This window comes from Staurois parvus, unplaced genomic scaffold (assembly GCF_062004578.1).
Source record: "Staurois parvus isolate SC_StPar_1 unplaced genomic scaffold, SC_StPar_1.0 ptg003659l, whole genome shotgun sequence".
NCBI lineage: Eukaryota > Metazoa > Chordata > Amphibia > Anura > Ranidae > Staurois > Staurois parvus.
This window is the reverse complement of record NW_028321455.1, coordinates 37,451-61,320: the sequence shown is the minus strand read 5'-3', so window position 1 is coordinate 61,320 and position 23,870 is coordinate 37,451. Positions and strand designations below refer to the sequence as shown.

The window sequence follows — 23,870 nt, the reverse complement described above, 5'->3', positions numbered from 1 at the left end:
CCAATAATTGGGTATTGTCCGTGATCCGTTATTACAGATTCTTTTTCTTTTATTATTATTTATTATTATTTTTCTTTATAATTTTAACTTACTTTTATTTTTTTTAAGTGATCACTGCAACCTCCCTATCATGAGAGGATAGATATTTGTATTCATACCAATAATTGGGTTTTGTCTGTGATCCTTTATTAAGGATTCTTTTCCTTTCATTATTTTTTTTTATTTATATTTTTAACTTTCTTTTATTTTATGTTTTTTTAAGTGATTACTGCAACCTCCCTATCATGAGAGTATATATATTTGTATTCATACCAATAATTGGGTTTTGTCCGTGATCCCTTTTTTTTTAATGTGCACTAACATCCAAATTTTCAGGACAAGCTTTCCGGGTGTACCTCCTTCTTCACGGTTCAAGCGGTGCTGCTTGGACCTTAGAGAAGGGGGTACACCTCCAAAGCTTCACCTGAAAATAACCAGCCAACACCACAACCGTGTTCGCTGCGACCATGTTCATTCTACCCCTTCCACCCATTGCCAGGAGTGTGTATAAAACCCCCCACCTGCCCCCTGCTGTATGACATACTACGGTGGCAATGAAAAGGTTCAAACAGAAATTGGTGGTTGTTTCAGAGGACAGTGTATTGGGAAGCACCTCTAGGGTTAATATGTGGTTACACCCCTTTAGCACCTGATGGATAAATGCATGCACTAGATGTTGGGATTTGAGCGCAGGTATCTCTTGTTTGTTGTATTGTTGGGTCAGTAGCCAGACCTGAACCTTGTAGCTCTCCCCATTGTGTCTTTTCCCCTATGCTAGCATTGTGTCCACAGTAGCATTTGCGTAGGCAGCGCAGAGTAGGACTGGCCATAGAGGGATTACTTTGACGCAGTTGGCCATAGAGGGATTACTTTGACGCAGTTGGCCATAGAGGGATTACTTTGACGCAGTTGGCCATAGAGGGATTGCTTTGACGCAGTTGGCCATAGAGGGATTACTTTGACGCAGTTGGCCAGCTTAAGCATGTATTGCAATATGTGTGAACTAAATATCCCTATTTATTGCATAATCTGCTTGAAAGGGTATATACCAGTGTGCAGAGGGTCCTTCAGAATTTCTAGTATATTGGGAAGCACCTCTGATGTAAAAGTGGAAAACCTCTCATGTGATGGGAGATTCTGATGTGATGGAGGAACCTCTGATGTGATGGATGAACCTCTGATGTGATGGGGGACCTCTGATGTGATGGAGGAACCTCTGATGTGATGGGGGACCTCTGATGTAATAGTGGAAAACCTCTGATGTGATGGAGGAACCTCTGATATGATGGAGGAACCTCTGATGTGATGAATGAACCTCTGATGTGATGAATGAACCTCTGATGTCATGGGGGGACCTCTGATACGAAAGTGTGCTCCTGATGTGATGGAGGGACCTCTGATGTCATGGAGGAACCTCTGATGTGATGGCGGTATCTCTGATGTGATGGAAGATTTCTGATGTGATGTGATGGGGGGACCTCTGATACAAAAGTGTGCTCCTGATGTGATGGAGGGACCTCTGATGTGATGGATGGATCTCTGATGTAATGAAGGAACCTCTGATGTCATGGGGGGACCTCTGATACAAAAGTGTGCTCCTGATGTGATGGAGGAAACTCTGATGTGATGGAGGAACCTCTGATGTGATGGAGGGACCTCTGATGTGATGGAGGGACCTCTGATGTGATGGATGAATCTCTGATGTGATGGAGGGACCTCTGATGTGATGGAGGGACCTCTGATGTGATGGATGAACCCCTGATGTGATGGATGAACCTCTGATGTAATGGAGGAACCTCTGATGTCATGGGGGGACCTCTGATACGAAAGTGTGCTCCTGATGTGATGGAGGGACCTCTGATGTAATAGTGGAAAACCTCTGATGTGATGGAGGAACCTCTGATGTGATGGAGGATGTGATGAATGAACCTCTGATGTGATGGAGGGACCTATGATGTGATGAAGGAACCTCTGATGTGCTGAAGGAACCTCTGATGTGCTGGAGGAACTTCTGATGTGATGAATGAACCTCTGATGTGATGGAGGAACCTCTGATGTGATGAATGAACCTCTGATGTGATGGAGGAACCTCTGATGTCATGGGGGGACCTCTGATACGAAAGTGTGCTCCTGATGTGATGGAGGGACCTCTGATGTCATGGAGGAACCTCTGATGTGATGGCGATATCTCTGATGTGATGGAAGATTTCTGATGTGATGGGGGGACCTCTGATACGAAAGTGTGCTCCTGATGTGATGGAGGGACCTCTGATGTGATGGAGGGATCTCTGATGTAATGAAGGAACCTCTGATGTCATGGGGGGACCTCTGATATGAAAGTGTGCTCCTGATGTGATGGAGGGACCTCTGATGTGATGGAGGAACCTCTGATGTGATGAATGAACCTCTGATGTGATGGAGGAACCTCTGATGTGATGGAGGGACCTCTGATGTGATGGAGGGACCTCTGATGTGATGGTGGAACTTCTGATGTGATGGAGGGACCTCTGATGTGATGGAGGGACCTCTGATGTGATGGAGGGACCTCTGATGTGATGGAGGGACCTCTGATGTGATGGAGGGACCTCTGATGTGATGGAGGGACCTCTGATGTGATGGATGAATCTCTGATGTGATGGATGAATCTTTGATGTGATGGAGGAACCTCTGATGTGATGGATTAACCTCTGATGTGATGGAGGAACCTCTGATGTGATGGAGGAACCTCTGATGTGATGGAGGAACCTCTGATGTCATTGGGGGACCTCTGATACGAAAGTGTGCTCCTGATGTGATGGAGGGACCTCTGATGTAATAGTGGGTGACCTCTGATGTGATAGAGGAACCTCTGATGTGATGGAGGAACATCTGATGTGATGGAGGGACCTCTGATGTGATGGAGGAACCTCTGATGTGATGGAGGAACCTCTGATGTGATGGAGGAACCTCTGATGTGATGGAGGGACCTCTGATGTGATGGAGGGACCTCTGATGTGATGGAGGGACCTCTGATGTGATGGAGGGACCTCTGATGTGATGGAGGGACCTCTGATGTGATGGAGGGACCTCTGATGTGATGGATGAATCTTTGATGTGATGGAGGAACCTCTGATGTGATGGATTAACCTCTGATGTGATGGAGGAACCTCTGATGTGATGGAGGAACCTCTGATGTGATGGAGGAACCTCTGATGTCATTGGGGGACCTCTGATACGAAAGTGTGCTCCTGATGTGATGGAGGGACCTCTGATGTAATAGTGGGGGACCTCTGATGTGATAGAGGAACCTCTGATGTGATGGAGGGACCTCTGATGTGATGAATGAACCTCTGATGTGATGGAGGGATCTCTGATGTAATAGCGGAACCTCTGATGTCATGGGGGGACCTCTGATACGAAAGTGTGCTCCTGATGTGATGGAGGGATCTCTGATGTGATGGAGGGACCTCTGATGTGATGGAGGGATCTCTGATGTAATGAAGGAACCTCTAATGTGATGGCGGTATCTCTGATGTGATGGAAGATTTCTGATGTGATGTCATGGGGGGACCTCTGATACGAAAGTGTGCTCCTGATGCAATGGAGGGACCTCTGATGTGATGGAGGAACATCTGATGTGATGGAGGAACATCTGATGTGATGGAGGGACCTCTGATGTGATGGAGGAACCTCTGATGTGATGGAGGAACCTCTGATGTGATGGAGGAACCTCTGATGTGATGGAGGAACCTCTGATGTGATGGAGGAACCTCTGATGTGATGAATGAACCTCTGATGTGATGGAGGAACTGTCAGGGCAGGGGTCGAGGAACGGACAGGCAGGCCTAACAATGTAACGCACTGGCTGACGACAACCACTACCCACAGACCGAAGTCCCTCAGGGCACGGAGTCTAAGTCCCAGGCTGCCCTTCACCAGGGCCCCTGATGGTGGGGATGGACTTGACGCAGCCAGGAACCAGGTCGCGGCCCCCGAGACACCTCAGCTGCGGTACCGGCCGCCGCCAATGGCGTGTAGCTGGTGGAAGAGACAAAAGAGTAGTCAGACAAGCCGGGTCAACGCCAACAGGACAAAACAGTACAGGACAGCAGACGAGAATCACAGGTCACGAGCCGGGTTCAGCAACAGAGGGTCAGATCAAGGGAGAATACAAAGAATAGTCAAGTCACAAGCCGAATCAGATACCAGGAGAGTCACGAGAGTCAGAACAGAGTAATAGCAACACAAAGACACAAGTGCAAAGAGCATGTGCGGGCCACAGGCTTATATGTCATCAGCCACACCCCTCTGGGGGATGGACCACAGAGACCTGAAGGCATAAAAGGATTCCCATCATGCACAGCAGAATCCAAGATGGACGCCAGCACATGGAGTAACATAACCTCAGGGAAAAGGTAGGACCTTGACAGTACCTCCTCCTCAAGGGCCCCTCCCCCTCCGCGGCTCAACAAAAGGTTTCTGAGGAAAGCGGGTATGAAAAGCGTGGAGGAGGGCAGGGGCATGGACATCCGCGGAAGGAACCCAGGAACACTCCTCGGGACCATAACCGCGCCAATGAACCAGGAACTGTAATCGACCTCGCACCAATCAAGAGTCCAGGATCCGGCTCACCTCATACTCCTCATGACCGTCAACCCGGACAGGACGGGGCCGAGGCAGAGAGGTAGTGAAGCGATTGCAGATCAGAGGTTTCAACAGGGAAACATGAAAGATATTGGAGATCCGCATCCCAGACGGAAGGGCAAGGGCATAGGCCACCGGATTCACTTTGCGGAGAATGCGGAAAGGACCGACAAAATGGGGAGCTAGTTTTGGTGTGGGCACCCGAAGATTGAGGTTGCGAGTAGACAACCACACACGATCGCCGACCTGGTATGAAGGAGCGGGCAACCGTCTGCGATCAGCCTGGAACTTCTGGCGCTGAGCTGAGTCCCTCAAGGCCCTCTGGATCTGCCCCCATGAAGAACGCAGGGCAGCAAGATGGTTCTCCACAGCCGGAATGTCCTGTGGTGAGAACCTCTCAGGTAATACCGCGGGTTGGAACCCATAGTTGGCCATGAAAGGAGACATCCCGGAGGAGGAGTTGACCGCCGAGTTCCTGGCAAACTCTGCCCAAGGCAGGAGATCGGCCCAATCGTCCTGATGGTCTGAAATATAACACCGAAGGAATTGTTCTAAGGCCTGATTGGACCGCTCCGCAGCCCCATTGGACTGCGGGTGGTAGGCTGAAGAAAAGGAGAGACTAATACCCAACTGGGAGCAGAAGGCGCGCCAGAATCTGGACACGAACTGACTCCCGCAGTCCGAGACAATCACCTTAGGCAACCCATGCAGGCGAAAAATCTCCCTGGAAAAGACCGTGGCCAGTTCTTGCGCTGTGGGTAATTTCCTGAGTGGAATGCAATGGCACATCTTGGAAAACCGATCGACGATCATGAGGATGACTGTATGACCCCGAGACACCGGGAGGTCTACAATAAAGTCCATACCTAGATGTTACCAAGGACGCTCCCCATTGGGAATGGGTTGCAGAACACCCAAAGGGAGATGCCGTGGAGACTTATTCTGGGCACAGATTGAACATGCCGCTACATAAGAGGCAATGTCGGCACGGAGGGTTGGCCACCAGAATAAGCGAGAGACGACCCAACACAGCTGGTTCTTCCCCGGATGCCCGGCAATTTTGGCGTTATGGTAGGTACGCAGCAGGCGGGTGCGCAATCCCTCGGGTACGAAACATCTACCCTCCCGGGAGGAGCATCAGTTTGAGCCACCAAAATCTGCTCCCCAAGAGGAGAGGTCAGACTGGTGCGAATGGCAGCCAGGATCTGATCTGGAGGAATAACTGAGATTGGCTCAGAGTCTTCCCTGGACAACTCAGAGTATTGCCGTGATAACGCATCAGCCCTGACATTCTTGGAACCAGGCAAATATGAAACCACATAGTTGAAGCGTGACAAGAACAGAGCCCATCTGGCCTGGCGGGGTGTCAATCTCTTGGCCTCCGAAAGATAAGTCAGGTTCTTGTGATCGGTAAGAATGAGGACTGGAACCGCGGAACCCTCGAGCAGGTGCCTCCACTCCTTGAGAGCCAGGATGATGACCAACAACTCCCGATCTCCAGTCTGGTAGTTGCACTCTGCAGAGGAAAGCTTCCTGGAGTAGAACCCGCAGGGAAGTAGGGGTCCATCGGGTGACCGACGCTGAGACAGGAGAGCCCCTACTCCCGTCTCGGAAGCATCAACCTCGAGGACGAAGGGCAACCCAGGATTGGGATGTGAAAGAATCGGAGCCGAAGCAAAGGCGGCTTTCAGAGCCTCGAAAGCTATGATGGCCTCGGATGGCCACTCGTGAGGGTTACTCCCCTTCCTGGTTAGGTCAGAGAGAGGCTTTGCCAATGTGGAGATGTTCCTGATGAACTTCCGATAGTAGTTGGCAAAACCCAGAAAGCGCTGAATGGGCCGAAGACCATTGGGACGAGGCCACTGCAGAACCGCAGCAACCTTCTGAGGGTCCATGGAAAATCCCTCCGCGGAAATTATGTAGCCCAAAAAGGCAACTTGGGATCGATGGAACTCGCACTTCTCGAGTTTACAAAAGAGTCCGTTCTCACGCAATCGTTGCAGCACCTGCTTGACATCCTGGACATGAGACTCCATGGAGGTAGAGTAAACCAAGATGTCATCCAGGTAAACCACTACGCACTGCTGCAACAAATCACGAAGGACATCGTTTATGAATTCCTGAAAAACCGCGGGCGCATTACACAATCCGAACGGCATCACCAGGTATTCGTAGTGCCCGGTTCTGGTGTTAAACGCGGTCTTCCACTCATCCCCCTGTCTGATCCGTACGAGGTTGTACGCCGCCCTAAGGTCGAGTTTGGTAAAGACTGTTGCTCCCTTAAGGCGGTCGAACAACTCAGAAATCAAAGGAATCAGATATGCATTTTTAATGGTAATCCGATTGAGACCCCTATAATCGATGCAGGGCCTCAATTCCCCACCTTTCTTCTTTACGAAAAAAAAACCTGCTCCTGCTGGAGAAGTAGACTTACGAATGTGCCCCCGGGAAAGCACATCCACAACGTACTTCTCCATGGCCTTATTCTCCGCAACCGAGAGAGGGTACACCCTGCCACGCGGAGGAGTGGCCCCGGGTTGCAAGGATATGGCGCAGTCGTAAGGACGATGCGGCGGTAAGGTACCAGCGCGTACCTTATCAAACACGTCCCGGTACTCCCCATAGTCGGTGGGCAACGCAGAGTCCGAGGAGGCACACAATACCTTAACCGGCCCCCGGATGCACCCGGCCCCACACTGTGGAGACCATGAGAGAATCTCGGCTGTTTGCCAATTGAAGGTTGGATTGTGCCTCTGGAGCCAGGGATACCCCAAAACCACCGAATAGTGTGGGGAAGAAATCACCTGAAAACAGGCCAACTCCCTGTGAACAGCCCCAATGGCTACCTCTATCGGCAGAGTCTCGTGGGTAACCTGCGGCGGCTGCAGGGGCCTGCCATCTATGGCTTCGAGAACCAATGGGGTAGCGTGAGCCTGCAGGGGAATGGAGTGCTGTGCAGCAAACGAGCTGTCCAAGAACAACCCACCGGCCCCAGAGTCTACCAACGCCTGGGCCATCACCGAGCCCTCCGTCCAAGAAAGGACCACGGTGATCAGTGGCTTATCCTTGCGGAACGCCGGGGACGAGGAAACTCCACCCAAGATCTGTCCCCGACAAGATCTCAGGTGCGAGCGTTTCCCGGACGGACCGGACAAGACCGCCGAAAGTGCCCACCGAGGCCACAGTACAGGCAGCGACCCTCCCGACGCCGAGCGGCCCGCTCCCCCTCGGAAAGGCGAGCAAACCCCAGCTGCATGGGTTCCCCACCAGACAAGCTATCCCCAGGAGGCGTGGGAGGAGAGGGAGGAACGGGTGGGACAGAAAACGCAGGTGCCAGTCGATTGGAAGGCCTCCGCAGGCGTTCCCTGAGTGAAGGCCTCTCCCTGAGCCTGGTATCAATCAGGATCAGGAAAGAGATGAGCTCCTCCAACACCACAGGCAGTTCCTTAGCTGCAATCTCGTCCTTCAATGTGTCAGAAAGACCATGGGAAAACGCAGCCACCAGAGCCTCATTGTTCCAACCGACCTCTGCCGCCAGGGTACGAAACTCTATAGCGTACTCGGCCACGGTCCGTGAACCCTGATGCATGGTCATGAGCAGCTTGGCAGCCGAGGCGGAGCAAGCCGGTACGTCGAATACCCTACGGAAGGCATCGACAAAACCGGAAAAATCTTGAATCACCGGGTCGTTCCTCTCCCATAAGGGATTTGCCCAGGCCAAGGCCTTGTCTGAGAGTAGGGAAATTAGGAACCCCACCTTTGACCTCTCAGACGGAAAGGCGTGGGGTATTAATTCAAAATAAATACCCACCTGGTTGAGGAACCCACGACACTGACTAGGCTCACCCCCAAAGCGCTGTGGAAGAGGGGCTGAACCAGTCATACCTCTGGGCGCCACTGATGCAGCCGTCGAGGTGGTGCACGCAATAGGCGGAGAAGCTGCGGGAGAGACCACCGGAGTGACTACCGGCCTAATAGCACCAGGAGCAAGGTGTGCAGTGCGTGCAAGCAGAGTTTGCAACGCCTGAGCGAATTGATCCAACAGGTGATCCTGTTGATCGAGTCTGGCGACTAGCATTGGGAGCGAAGGTGTGCCTGCACCGTCAGGGTTCATGGCACTTGTGTAATGTCAGGGCAGGGGTCGAGGAACGGACAGGCAGGCCTAACAATGTAACGCACTGGCTGACGACAACCACTACCCACAGACCGAAGTCCCTCAGGGCGCGGAGTCTAAGTCCCAGGCTGCCCTTCACCAGGGCCCCCGATGGTGGGGATGGACTTGACGCAGCCAGGAACCAGGTCGCGGCCCCCGAGACACCTCAGCTGCGGTAATGGCCGCCGCCAATGGCGTGTAGCTGGTGGAAGAGACAAAAGAGTAGTCAGACAAGCCGGGTCAACACCAACAGGACAAAACAGTACAGGACAGCCGGGTTCAGCAACAGAGGGTCAGATCAAGGGAGAATACAAAGAATAGTCAAGTCACAAGCCGAATCAGATACCAGGAGAGTCACGAGAGTCAGAACAGAGTAATAGCAACACCAAGACACAAGACACAAGTGCAAAGAGCATGTGCGGGCCACAGGCTTATATGTCATCAGCCACACCCCTCTGGGGGATGGACCACAGAGACCTGAAGGCATAAAAGGATTCCCATCATGCACAGCAGAATCCAAGATGGACGCCAGCACATGGAGTAACATAACCTCAGGGAAAAGGTAGGACCTTGACAGGAACCTCTGATGTGATGGAGGAACCTCTGATGTGATGGAGGGACCTCTGATGTGATGGAGGGACCTCTGATGTGATGGATTAACCTCTGATGTGATGGATTAACCTCTGATGTGATGGATTAACCTCTGATGTGATGGATTGACCTCTGATGTGATAGAGGGACCTCTGATGTGGTAGAGGGACCACTGATGTGATGGATGAACCTCTGATGTGATGGAGGGACCTCTGATGTGATGGAGGAACCTCTGATGTGATGGAGGAACCTCTGATGTGATGGAGGGACCTCTGATGTGATGGAGGGACCTCTAATGTGATGGAAGTCCTCTGATGTGATGGGGGGACCTCTGATGTAAAAGTGTTCTTCTGATGTGATGGAGGACATCTTATGTGAAGGAGAAGCTGATGTGAAGAGGGACCTCTAATGTGATGGAAGACCTCTGATGTGATGGAGGAACCTTGCACAGGTGTCAAACTGGCGGCCCTCCAGCTGTTGCCAAACTACAAGTCCCATGAGACATTGCAAGATTGACAGTTACAAGCATGACTCCCAAAGGCAGAGGCATGATGGGACTTGAGGTTTGGCATCAGCTGGAGGGCCACCAGTTTGACACCCCTTCGAATGTGATGGAGGAACCTCTGATGTGATGGTGGTCCTCTGATGTGATGGTGGTCCTCTGATGTGATGGAGGAATCTCTGATGTGATGGAGAAATCTCTGATGTGATGGAGGAATCTCTGATGTGATGGAGGAATCTCTGATGTGATGGAGGAATCTCTGATGTGATGGAGGAATCTCTGATGTGATGGAGGAATCTCTGATGTGATGGAGGAACTTCTGATGTGATGGGGGTCCACTAATGTGATGGAGGAAGCTCTGATGTGATGGGGGTCCTCTGATGTGATGAAGGAACTTCTGATATGATGGGGGTCCTCTGATGTGATGGAGGAACTTCTGATGTGATGGTGGTCCTCTGATGTGATGGTGGTCCTCTGATGTGATGGAGGATCCTCTGATGTGATGGAGGATCCTCTCATGTGATGGATGAACTTCTGATATGATGGGGGACCTCTGATGGGGGACCACCATGCATTCGCAAGACCTTCTATATCACACTGCACATGCACTGGTTCATTTACACCACATTGCGCATGCGTCATACCACATCTACAAATCCAAATCTAAACCACATTGTGCATGTGCAAAGCCATCTACTTCACACTGCGCATGCACTGGGCAATCTGCACCATACTACACATGCACTGGGCCATCTACATCACAATGTGCATGTGCAAAGTCATCTACACTGCGCATGCCGTAGGCCATCTACAACCTACTGCACATGCACTGGTTCAAAGGGGTGGACTGACCATTTGGAAACTCGGGCACTGCCTGAGGGCCTGGGGTCAGTAGGGGGCCCCATGAGATGCCCCTGGTACCTTTTTCATAGCCTTTTTTGAGTTTGGGCAAGGACACAGGGGCCCCATGATCCCCTATTGCCCGGGGGCCCCATTGGTTGTCAGTCCACCCCTGCTGGTCCATCTAAACCACATTGCACATGCGTCACACCACATCTACAAATCCAAATGTAAATCTACACCACACTGTGCATGCGCAAAGCCATCTACATCACACTGCGCATGCACTGGGCAATCTGCACCATACTACATATGCACTGGGCCATCTACACCACACTGCGCATGCACTGGGCCATCTACACCACACTGCGCATGCGCTGCAGGGTGTCATCAGGGGGCCATCTGCAAAAATCAGGAAAAGACAGGAGGCCCCCGATGATGTAAGAAGAGAGGACGGCAGCGCGGGACGTGGTGTGCAAAGGATGACACCAAAAGGCACAGAATTTTGCTGTTTATGTGAGGACAACCCAGCAGACAAGAAAAAAATGTCCGGAGGAGTGAAGTTCCTCTTTAAACACTGAAGGACAGTTCACACCCGGTGTGGATCAAGAATGCTCGAAATTGTGTCTTTTTCCACACCGTGCGAAAATGTGCTACCTTCTGCAGACGCGTGTGGATGCCATTGGTTCCTAAAGGCACCCCACACATCTGGCAAACGTGTGTGCGTTCACGACAGCTGAGAATGCTTACCGTGCCCTTTGCTGCGGTGCAATTTTAAAAACCTCTTTGTGCATGTTTCATGCGTGCGTAGCGCAGCCCATCGCAATTAAAGGGCTGCTCGAAATGCGCTGTGCACAAATGCACATAAAAACGCATGCACTTGGACGCATCTTAAGGTGTCCTTGTCATTTTTCCACATTCCCTTCGCTTTTTTTTTTGTTTTGTTGAATTAAGGAGCTGTGGGGGAGGGGTGCAGTTTGGCACCCCCATCTTCGCCCCCAGTGCAGCTTGTCCCAAGACTGGCCGTATACAAGAGCTCCGCGAAAACGTAGAACTCTGACAATCTACCTTGCCATGTGACTTGTGCTAAATTGTATTTTTTGGTATAGCCATGGCAATAGTACACAATACGAGTGCAAAAGCTTCAGTATTCCACCATAAGGTGCAAGAAAATATGGAACGCTTCACGAATTTGCGTGTCATCCTTGCGCAGGGGCCATGCTAATCTTCTCTGTATCGTTCCAATTTTAGTATATGTCCTGCCGAAGCGAGGACGAACCACTGGAGGCACTGAACGGTATATAACCCCTCTAAGAAATGAAAGTGTCACATTAAGGAGAGGAGGGGAGTAAAAAACAATTATTGAAAATGTAAAAAATTTATCTACACCTTCCTAAATAGTCCTTTGATGTATCTTCCTGTTCAGCAAGAATGTATTCGGCTTAAATATTACATTTTATACAAAGAATATTGAGCATTTCAAAGGAATAGTCAAAGTATGCAAATCAATGGAGCAGTCAGGAGGCATTGTGGGAGCGCAGACCCCGCCCACCAGGCAATAGGAAGTCTTTGTAACTGCAGCAGCTTTCGGGATTGTTAGAGATGGCTGATGAACTTCTTCTATTGTATGTGTGAGTGTCAGCGGTACTCCCAGCCCTGCAGTATTAGCAGAATGTCAGCGGTACTCCCAGCCCTGGAGTATTAGCAGAGTCAGCGGTACTCCCAGCCCTGGAGTATTAGCCGAGTGTCAGCGGTACTCCCAGCCCTGCAGTATTAGCAGAATGTCAGCGGTACTCCCAGCCCGGGAGTATTAGCAGAATGTCAGCGGTACTCCCAGCCCTGGAGTATTAGCAGTGTCAGCGGTACTCCCAGCCCTGGAGTATTAGCAGATTGTCAGCGGTACTCCCAGCCCTGGAGTATTAGCAGAATGTCAGCGGTACTCCCAGCCCGGGAGTATTAGCAGAATGTCAGCGGTACTCCCAGCCCTGAAGTATTAGCCGAATGTCAGCGGTACTCCCAGCCCTGGAGTATTAGCAGTGTCAGCGGTACTCCCAGCCCTGGAGTATTAGCAGAGTAAGCGGTACTCCCAGCCCTGAAGTATTAGCATTGTCAGTGGTACTCCCAGCCCTGGAGTATTAGCACAGTATTAGCGGTACTCCCAGCCCTGGAGTATTAGCAGATTTAGAGGTACTCCCAGCCCTGGAGTATTAGCAGAGTCAGCGGTACTCCCAGCACTGGAGTATTAGTAGAGTGTCAGCGGTACTCCCAGCCCTGGAGTATTAGCAGTGTCAGCTGTACTTCCAGCCCTGGAGTATTAGCAGAGTGTCAGCGGTACTCCCAGCCCTGGAGTATTAGCAGTATCAGCGGTACTCCCAGCCCTGGAGTATTAGCAGTGTCAGCATACTCCCAGCCCTGGAGTATTAGCAGAGTCAGCGGTACTCCCAGCCCTGGACTATTAGCACAGTATCAGCGGTACTCCCAGCCCTGGAGTATTAGCCGAGTGTCAGCGGTACTCTCAGCCCTGAAGTATTAGCAGAGTCAGCGACACTCCCAGCCCTGGAGTATTAGCAGAGTGTCAGCGGTACTCCCAGCCCTGGAGTATTAGCAGAGTCAGCGGTACTCCCAGCCTTGGAGTATTAGCAGTATCAGCGGTACTCCCAGCCCTGGAGTATTAGCAGTGTCAGCATACTCCCAGCCCTGGAGTATTAGCAGAGTCAGCGGTACTCCCAGCCCTGGAGTATTAGCAGTATCAGCGGTACTCCCAGCCCTGGAGTATTAGCAGTGTCAGCATACTCCCAGCCCTGGAGTATTAGCAGAGTGTCAGCGGTACTCCCTGCCCTGGAGTATTAGCAGAGTCAGTGGTACTCCCAGCCCTGGAGTATTAGCCGAGTATCAGCGGTACTCCCAGCCCTGGAGTATTAGCAGAGTCAGTGGTACTCCCAGACCTGGAGTATTAGCAGTGTCAGCGGTACTCCTAACCCTGGAGTATTGGCAGTGTCAGCGGTACTCCCAGCCCTGGAGTATTAGCAATGTCAGCGGTACTCCCAGCCCTGGAGTATTAGCAATGTCAGCGGTACTCCTAACCCTGGAGTATTGGCAGTGTCAGCGGTACTCCCAGCCCTGGAGTATTAGCAGAGTGTCAGTGGTACTCCCAGCCCTGGAGTATTAGCAGAGTCAGCGGTACTCCCAGCCCTGGAGTATTAACATTGTCAGCGGTACTCCCAGCCCTGGAGTATTAGCAGTGTCAGCGGTACTCCCAGCCCTGGAAAATTAGCAGTGTCAGCGGTACTCCCAGCCCTGGAGTATTAACAGTGTCAGCGGTACTCCCAGCCTTGGAGTATTAGCAGTGTTAGCAATACTCCCAGCCCTGGAGTATTAGCAGAGTCAGCGGTACTCCCAGCCCTGGAGTATTAGCTGAGTCAGCGGTACTTGCAGCCCTGGAGTATTAGCTGAGTCAGCGGTACTCCCAGCCCTGGAGTATTAGCAGAGTCAGCGGTACTCGCAGCCCTGGAGCCTTATGTGAGTTTGGGCAAAGACACAGGGCCCCATAATCCCTTATTGTTCAGGGGCCTCATGAGTTGTCAGTCCGCCCCTGCTGGTACATCTACACCACATTGCACATGCGTCATACCAGATCTACAAATCCAAATGTAAATCTACACCACACTGCGCATGCATTGGGCCATCTACACCACACTGCGCATGCGCTGCACGGTGTCATCAGGGGGCCATCTGCAAAAACCAGGAAAAGACAGGAGGCCCCCGATGATGTAAGAAGAGAGGATGGCGGCGCGGGAAGTGGTGTGCAAAGGATGACACCAAAAGGCGCAGAATTTTGCTGTTTATGTGAGGACAACCCAGCAGACAAGAAAAAAATGTCCGGAGGAGTGAAGTTCCTCTTTAAACACTGAAGGACAGTTCACACCCGGTGTGGATCAAGAATGCTCGAAATTGTGTCTTTTTCCCGCACCGTGCGAAAATGTGCTACCTTCTGCAGACGCGTGTGGATGCCATTGGTTCCTAAAGGCACCCCACACATCTGGCAAACGTGTGTGCGTTCACGACAGCTGAGAATGCTTACCGTGCCCTTTGCTGCGGTGCAATTTTAAAAACCTCTTTGTGCATGTTTCATGTGTGCGTAGCGCAGCCCATCGCAATTAAAGGGCTGCTCGAAATGCGCTGTGCACAAATGCGCATAAAAACGCATGCACTTGGACGCATCTTAAGGTGTCCTTGTCATTTTTCCGCATTCCCTTCGCTTTTTTTTTTGTTTTGTTGAATTAAGGAGCTGTGGGGGAGGGGTGCAGTTTAGCACCCCCATCTTCACCCCCAGTGCAGCTTGTCCCAAGACTGGCCGTATACAAGAGCTCCGCGAAAACGTAGAACTCTGACAATCTACCTTGCCATGTGACTTGTGCTAAATTGTATTTTTTGGTATAGCCATGGCAATAGTACACAATACGAGTGCAAAAGCTTCAGTATTCCACCATAAGGTGCAAGAAAATATGGAACGCTTCACGAATTTGCGTGTCATCCTTGCGCAGGGGCCATGCTAATCTTCTCTGTATCGTTCCAATTTTAGTATATGTCCTGCCGAAGCGAGGACGAACCACTGGAGGCACTGAACGGTATATAACCCCTCTAAGAAATGAAAGTGTCACATTAAGGAGAGGAGGGGAGTAAAAAAAAAATTATTGAAAATGTAAAAAATGTATCTACACCTTCCTAAATAGTCCTTTGATGTATCTTCCTGTTCAGCAAGAATGTATTCGGCTTAAATATTACATTTTATACAAAGAATATTGAGCATTTCAAAGGAATAGTCAAAGTATGCAAATCAATGGAGCAGTCAGGAGGCATTGTGGGAGCGCAGACCCCACCCACCAGGCAATAGGAAGTCTTTGTAACTGCAGCAGCTTTCGGGATTTTTAGAGATGGCTGATGAACTTCTTCTATTGTATGTGTGAGTGTCAGCGGTACTCCCAGCCCTGGAGTATTAGCCGAGTGTCAGCGGTACTCCCAGCCCTGGAGTATTAGCAGAGTCAGCGGTACTCCCAGCCCTGGAGTATTAGCCGAGTGTCAGCGGTACTCCCAGCCCTGGAGTATTAGCCGAGTGTCAGCGGTACTCCCAGCCCTGCAGTATTAGGAGAGTGTCAGCGGTACTCCCAGCCCTGAAGTATTAGCAGTATCAGCGGTACTCCCAGCCCTGGAGTATTAGCAGAATGTCAGCGGTACTCCCAGCCCTGGAGTATTAGCAGAGTGTCAGCGGTACTCCCAGCCCTTGAGTATTAGCAGAGTCAGCGGTACTCCCAGCCCTGGAATATCAGCAGAGTCAGTGGTACTCCCAGCTCTGGAGTATTAGCAGAGTCAGCAGTACTCCCAGCCCTAGAGTATTATCAGAGTCAGCGGTACTCCCAGCCCTGGAGTATTAGCAGAGTCAGCAGTACTCCCAGCCCTAGAGTATTAGCAGAGTCAGCGGTACTCCCAGCCCTGGAGTATTAGCAGAGTCAGCGGCACTCCCAGCCCTGGAGTATTAGCAGTGTAAGCGGTACTCCCAGCCCTGGAGTATTAGAAGTGTAAGTGGTACTCCCAGCCCTGGAGTATTAGCAGAGTGTCAGCAGTACTCCCAGCCCTGGAGTATTAGCAGAGTGTCAGCAGTACTCCCAGCCCTGGAGTATTAGCAGAGTAAGCAGTACTCCCAGCCCTGGAGTATTAGCCGTGTCAGCGGTACTCCCAGCCCTGGAGTATTAGCAGAGTCAGCGGTACTCCCAGCCCTGGACTATTAGCACAGTATCAGCGGTACTCCCAGCCCTGGAGTATTAGCCGAGTGTCAGCGGTACTCTCAGCCCTGAAGTATTAGCAGAGTAAGCGGAACTCCCAGCCCTGAAGTATTATCAGTGTCAGCGGTACTCCCAGCCCTGAAGTATTAGCAGAGTGTCAGTGGTACTCCCAGCCCTGGAGTATTAGCACAGTATCAGCGGTACTCCCAGCCTTGGAGTATTAGCAGATTTAGCGGTACTCCCAGCCTTGGAGTATTAACATTGTCAGCGGTACTCCCAGCCCTGGAGTATTAGTAGAGTCAGTGGTACTCTCAGCCCTGGAGTATTAGCAGTGTCAGCGGTACTCCCAGCCCTGGAGTATTAACAGTGTCAGCGGTACTCCCAGCCCTGGAGTATTAGCAGAGTCAGCGGTACTCCCAGCCCTGGACTATTAGCAGAGTCAGCGGTACTCCCAGCCCTGGAGTATTAGCAGAGTCAGCGGTACTCCCAGCCCTGGAGTATTAGCAGAGTCAGCGGTACTCCCAGCCCTGGAGTATTAGCAGAGTCAGCGGTACTCCCAGCCCTGGAGTATTAGCAGAGTCAGCGGTACTCCCAGCCCTGGAGTATTAGCAGAGTCAGCGGTACTCCCAGCCCTGGAGTATTAGCAGAGTCAGCGGTACTCCCAGCCCTGGAGTATTAGCAGAGTCAGCGGTACTCCCAGCCCTGGAGTATTAGCTGAGTCAGCGGTACTCCCAGCCCTGGAGTATTAGCAGAGTCAGCGGTACTCCCAGCCCTGGAGTATTAGCAGAGTCAGCGGTACTCCCAGCCCTGGAGTATTAGCTGAGTCAGCGGTACTCCCAGCCCTGGAGTATTAGCAGTGTAAGTGGTACTCCCGACCATGGAGTATTAGCAGTATCAGCGGTACTCCAAGCCCTGGAATATTAGCAGTATCAGCGGTACTCCCAGCCATGGAGTATTAGCGGAGTCAGCGGTACTCCCAGCCCTGGAGTATTAGCAGAGTGTCAGCAGTACTCCCAGCCCTGGAGTATTAGCAGAGTGTCAGCAGTACTCCCAGCCCTGGAGTATTAGCAGAGTCAGCGGTACTCCCAGCCCTGGACTATTAGCACAGTATCAGCGGTACTCCCAGCCCTGGAGTATTAACCGAGTGTCAGCGGTACTCCCAGCCCTGGACTATTAGCACAGTATCAGCGGTACTCCCAGCCCTGGAGTATTAGCCGAGTGTCAGCGGTACTCTCAGCCCTGAAGTATTAGCAGAGTAAGCGGAACTCCCAGCCCTGAAGTATTATCAGTGTCAGCGGTACTCCCAGCCCTGAAGTATTAGCAGAGTGTCAGTGGTACTCCCAGCCCTGGAGTATTAGCACAGTATCAGCGGTACTCCCAGCCTTGGAGTATTAGCAGATTTAGCGGTACTCCCAGCCTTGGAGTATTAACATTGTCAGCGGTACTCCCAGCCCTGGAGTATTAGCAGAGTCAGCGGTACTCCCAGCCCTGGACTATTAGCAGAGTCAGCGGTACTCCCAGCCCTGGAGTATTAGCAGAGTCAGCGGTACTCCCAGCCCTGGAGTATTAGCAGAGTCAGCGGTACTCCCAGCCCTGGAGTATTAGCAGAGTCAGCGGTACTCCCAGCCCTGGAGTATTAGCAGAGTCAGCGGTACTCCCAGCCCTGGAGTATTAGCTGAGTCAGCGGTACTCCCAGCCCTGGAGTATTAGCTGAGTCAGCGGTACTGCCTGCCCTGGAGCCTTTTGTGAGTTTGGGCAAAGACACAGGGCCCCATAATCCCTTATTGTTCAGGGGCCTCATGAGTTGTCAGTCCGCCCCTGCTGGTACATCTACACCACATTGCACATGCGTCATACCAGATCTACAAATCCAAATGTAAATCTACACCACACTGCGCATGCACTGGGCCATCTACACCACACTGCGCATGCGCTGCAGGGTGTCATCAGGGGGCCATCTGCAAAAACCAGGAAAAGACTGGAGGCCCCCGATGATGTAAGAAGAGAGGATGGCGGCGCGGGACGTGGTGTGCAAAGGATGACACCAAAAGGCACAGAATTTTGCTGTTTATGTGAGGACAACCCAGCAGACAAGAAAAAAATGTCCGGAGGAGTGAAGTTCCTCTTTAAACACTGAAGGACAGTTCACACCCGGTGTGGATCAAGAATGCTCGAAATTGTGTCTTTTTTCCGCACCGTGCGAAAATGAGCTACCTTCTGCAGACGCGTGTGGATGCCATTGGTTCCTAAAGGCACCCCACACATCTGGCAAACGTGTGTGCGTTCACGACAGCTGAGAATGCTTACCGTGCCCTTTGCTGCGGTGCAATTTTAAAAACCTCTTTGTGCATGTTTCATGTGTGCGTAGCGCAGCCCATCGCAATTAAAGGGCTGCTCGAAATGCGCTGTGCACAAATGCGCATAAAAACGCATGCACTTGGATGCATCTTAAGGTGTCCTTGTCATTTTTCCGCATTCCCTTCGCTTTTTTTTTTGTTTTGCTGAATTAAGGAGCTGTGGGGGAGGGCTGCAGTTTGGCACCCCCATCTTCGCTCCCACTGCAGCTTGTCCCAAGACTGGCCGTATACAAGAGCTCCGCGAAAACGTAGAACTCTGACAATCTACCTTGCCATGTGACTTGTGCTAAATTGTATTTTTTGGTATAGCCATGGCAATAGTACACAATACGAGTGCAAAAGCTTCAGTATTCCACCATAAGGTGCAAGAAAATATGGAACGCTTCACGAATTTGCGTGTCATCCTTGCGCAGGGGCCATGCTAATCTTCTCTGTATCGTTCCAATTTTAGTATATGTCCTGCCGAAGCGAGGACGAACCACTGGAGGCACTGAACGGTATATAACCCCTCTAAGAAATGAAAGTGTCACATTAAGGAGAGGAGGGGAGTAAAAAAAAAATTATTGAAAATGTAAAAAATGTATCTACACCTTCCTAAATAGTCCTTTGATGTATCTTCCTGTTCAGCAAGAATGTATTCGGCTTAAATATTACATTTTATACAAAGAATATTGAGCATTTCAAAGGAATAGTCAAAGTATGCAAATCAATGGAGCAGTCAGGAGGCATTGTGGGAGCGCAGACCCCACCCACCAGGCAATAGGAAGTCTTTGTAACTGCAGCAGCTTTCGGGATTTTTAGAGATGGCTGATGAACTTCTTCTATTGTATGTGTGAGTGTCAGCGGTACTCCCAGCCCTGGAGTATTAGCCGAGTGTCAGCGGTACTCCCAGCCCTGGAGTATTAGCAGAGTCAGCGGTACTCCCAGCCCTGGAGTATTAGCCGAGTGTCAGCGGTACTCCCAGCCCTGGAGTATTAGCCGAGTGTCAGCGGTACTCCCAGCCCTGCAGTATTAGGAGAGTGTCAGCGGTACTCCCAGCCCTGAAGTATTAGCAGTATCAGCGGTACTCCCAGCCCTGGAGTATTAGCAGAATGTCAGCGGTACTCCCAGCCCTGGAGTATTAGCAGAGTGTCAGCGGTACTCCCAGCCCTTGAGTATTAGCAGAGTCAGCGGTACTCCCAGCCCTGGAATATCAGCAGAGTCAGTGGTACTCCCAGCTCTGGAGTATTAGCAGAGTCAGCAGTACTCCCAGCCCTAGAGTATTATCAGAGTCAGCGGTACTCCCAGCCCTGGAGTATTAGCAGAGTCAGCAGTACTCCCAGCCCTAGAGTATTAGCAGAGTCAGCGGTACTCCCAGCCCTGGAGTATTAGCAGAGTCAGCGGCACTCCCAGCCCTGGAGTATTAGCAGTGTAAGCGGTACTCCCAGCCCTGGAGTATTAGCAGTGTAAGTGGTACTCCCAGCCCTGGAGTATTAGCAGAGTGTCAGCAGTACTCCCAGCCCTGGAGTATTAGCAGAGTGTCAGCAGTACTCCCAGCCCTGGAGTATTAGCAGAGTAAGCAGTACTCCCAGCCCTGGAGTATTAGCCGTGTCAGCGGTACTCCCAGCCCTGGAGTATTAGCAGAGTCAGCGGTACTCCCAGCCCTGGACTATTAGCACAGTATCAGCGGTACTCCCAGCCCTGGAGTATTAGCCGAGTGTCAGCGGTACTCTCAGCCCTGAAGTATTAGCAGAGTAAGCGGAACTCCCAGCCCTGAAGTATTATCAGTGTCAGCGGTACTCCCAGCCCTGAAGTATTAGCAGAGTGTCAGTGGTACTCCCAGCCCTGGAGTATTAGCACAGTATCAGCGGTACTCCCAGCCTTGGAGTATTAGCAGATTTAGCGGTACTCCCAGCCTTGGAGTATTAACATTGTCAGCGGTACTCCCAGCCCTGGAGTATTAGTAGAGTCAGTGGTACTCTCAGCCCTGGAGTATTAGCAGTGTCAGCGGTACTCCCAGCCCTGGAGTATTAACAGTGTCAGCGGTACTCCCAGCCCTGGAGTATTAGCAGAGTCAGCGGTACTCCCAGCCCTGGACTATTAGCAGAGTCAGCGGTACTCCCAGCCCTGGAGTATTAGCAGAGTCAGCGGTACTCCCAGCCCTGGAGTATTAGCAGAGTCAGCGGTACTCCCAGCCCTGGAGTATTAGCAGAGTCAGCGGTACTCCCAGCCCTGGAGTATTAGCAGAGTCAGCGGTACTCCCAGCCCTGGAGTATTAGCAGAGTCAGCGGTACTCCCAGCCCTGGAGTATTAGCAGAGTCAGCGGTACTCCCAGCCCTGGAGTATTAGCAGAGTCAGCGGTACTCCCAGCCCTGGAGTATTAGCTGAGTCAGCGGTACTCCCAGCCCTGGAGTATTAGCAGAGTCAGCGGTACTCCCAGCCCTGGAGTATTAGCAGAGTCAGCGGTACTCCCAGCCCTGGAGTATTAGCTGAGTCAGCGGTACTCCCAGCCCTGGAGTATTAGCAGTGTAAGTGGTACTCCCGACCATGGAGTATTAGCAGTATCAGCGGTACTCCAAGCCCTGGAATATTAGCAGTATCAGCGGTACTCCCAGCCATGGAGTATTAGCGGAGTCAGCGGTACTCCCAGCCCTGGAGTATTAGCAGAGTGTCAGCAGTACTCCCAGCCCTGGAGTATTAGCAGAGTGTCAGCAGTACTCCCAGCCCTGGAGTATTAGCAGAGTCAGCGGTACTCCCAGCCCTGGACTATTAGCACAGTATCAGCGGTACTCCCAGCCCTGGAGTATTAACCGAGTGTCAGCGGTACTCCCAGCCCTGGACTATTAGCACAGTATCAGCGGTACTCCCAGCCCTGGAGTATTAGCCGAGTGTCAGCGGTACTCTCAGCCCTGAAGTATTAGCAGAGTAAGCGGAACTCCCAGCCCTGAAGTATTATCAGTGTCAGCGGTACTCCCAGCCCTGAAGTATTAGCAGAGTGTCAGTGGTACTCCCAGCCCTGGAGTATTAGCACAGTATCAGCGGTACTCCCAGCCTTGGAGTATTAGCAGATTTAGCGGTACTCCCAGCCTTGGAGTATTAACATTGTCAGCGGTACTCCCAGCCCTGGAGTATTAGCAGAGTCAGCGGTACTCCCAGCCCTGGACTATTAGCAGAGTCAGCGGTACTCCCAGCCCTGGAGTATTAGCAGAGTCAGCGGTACTCCCAGCCCTGGAGTATTAGCAGAGTCAGCGGTACTCCCAGCCCTGGAGTATTAGCAGAGTCAGCGGTACTCCCAGCCCTGGAGTATTAGCAGAGTCAGCGGTACTCCCAGCCCTGGAGTATTAGCAGAGTCAGCGGTACTCCCAGCCCTGGAGTATTAACAATGTCAGCGGTACTCCCAGCCCTGGAGTATTAGCTGAGTCAGCGGTACTCCCAGCCCTGGAGTATTAGCTGAGTCAGCGGTACTCCCAGCCCTGGAGTATTAGCAGAGTCAGCGGTACTCCCAGCCCTGGAGTATTAGCTGAGTCAGCGGTACTCCCAGCCCTGGAGTATTAGCTGAGTCAGCGGTACTGCCTGCCCTGGAGCCTTTTGTGAGTTTGGGCAAAGACACAGGGCCCCATAATCCCTTATTGTTCAGGGGCCTCATGAGTTGTCAGTCCGCCCCTGCTGGTACATCTACACCACATTGCACATGCGTCATACCAGATCTACAAATCCAAATGTAAATCTACACCACACTGCGCATGCACTGGGCCATCTACACCACACTGCGCATGCGCTGCAGGGTGTCATCAGGGGGCCATCTGCAAAAACCAGGAAAAGACTGGAGGCCCCCGATGATGTAAGAAGAGAGGATGGCGGCGCGGGACGTGGTGTGCAAAGGATGACACCAAAAGGCACAGAATTTTGCTGTTTATGTGAGGACAACCCAGCAGACAAGAAAAAAATGTCCGGAGGAGTGAAGTTCCTCTTTAAACACTGAAGGACAGTTCACACCCGGTGTGGATCAAGAATGCTCGAAATTGTGTCTTTTTTCCGCACCGTGCGAAAATGAGCTACCTTCTGCAGACGCGTGTGGATGCCATTGGTTCCTAAAGGCACCCCACACATCTGGCAAACGTGTGTGCGTTCACGACAGCTGAGAATGCTTACCGTGCCCTTTGCTGCGGTGCAATTTTAAAAACCTCTTTGTGCATGTTTCATGTGTGCGTAGCGCAGCCCATCGCAATTAAAGGGCTGCTCGAAATGCGCTGTGCACAAATGCGCATAAAAACGCATGCACTTGGATGCATCTTAAGGTGTCCTTGTCATTTTTCCGCATTCCCTTCGCTTTTTTTTTTGTTTTGCTGAATTAAGGAGCTGTGGGGGAGGGCTGCAGTTTGGCACCCCCATCTTCGCTCCCACTGCAGCTTGTCCCAAGACTGGCCGTATACAAGAGCTCCACGAAAACGTAGAACTCTGACAATCTACCTTGCCATGTGACTTGTGCTAAATTGTATTTTTTGGTATAGCCATGGCAATAGTACACAATACGAGTGCAAAAGCTTCAGTATTCCACCATAAGGTGCAAGAAAATATGGAACGCTTCACGAATTTGCGTGTCATCCTTGCGCAGGGGCCATGCTAATCTTCTCTGTATCGTTCCAATTTTAGTATATGTCCTGCCGAAGCGAGGACGAACCACTGGAGGCACTGAACGGTATATAACCCCTCTAAGAAATGAAAGTGTCACATTAAGGAGAAGAGGGGAGTAAAAAAAAATTATTGAAAATGTAAAAAATGTATCTACACCTTCCTAAATAGTCCTTTGATGTATCTTCCTGTTCAGCAAGAATGTATTCGGCTTAAATATTACATTTTATACAAAGAATATTAAGCATTTCAAAGGAATAGTCAAAGTATGCAAATCAATGGAGCAGTCAGGAGGCATTGTGGGAGCGCAGACCCCGCCCACCAGGAAATAGGAAGTCTTTGTAACTGCAGCAGCTTTCGGGATTGTTAGAGAT

The 23,870-nt window shown here is 51.3% G+C and overlaps 4 non-coding genes across 4 annotated transcripts; all 4 read right to left on the bottom strand.

Annotated features, from left to right (window-relative positions):
• Window positions 1-11,916: 11,916 nt before the first annotated feature.
• Window positions 11,917-12,023, bottom strand: LOC149427561 (U6 spliceosomal RNA). The gene has a single exon (XR_016311253.1). It is a non-coding gene; the product is annotated as a U6 spliceosomal RNA (small nuclear RNA).
• Window positions 12,024-15,247: 3,224 nt separating this feature from the next.
• LOC149427560 (U6 spliceosomal RNA) lies at window positions 15,248-15,354 on the bottom strand. The gene has a single exon (XR_016311252.1). It is a non-coding gene; the product is annotated as a U6 spliceosomal RNA (small nuclear RNA).
• A 3,899-nt stretch (window positions 15,355-19,253) lies between these two features.
• On the bottom strand, window positions 19,254-19,360 carry LOC149427559 (U6 spliceosomal RNA). The gene has a single exon (XR_016311258.1). It is a non-coding gene; the product is annotated as a U6 spliceosomal RNA (small nuclear RNA).
• Window positions 19,361-23,434: 4,074 nt separating this feature from the next.
• On the bottom strand, window positions 23,435-23,541 carry LOC149427558 (U6 spliceosomal RNA). The gene has a single exon (XR_016311257.1). It is a non-coding gene; the product is annotated as a U6 spliceosomal RNA (small nuclear RNA).
• Window positions 23,542-23,870: the final 329 nt, after the last annotated feature.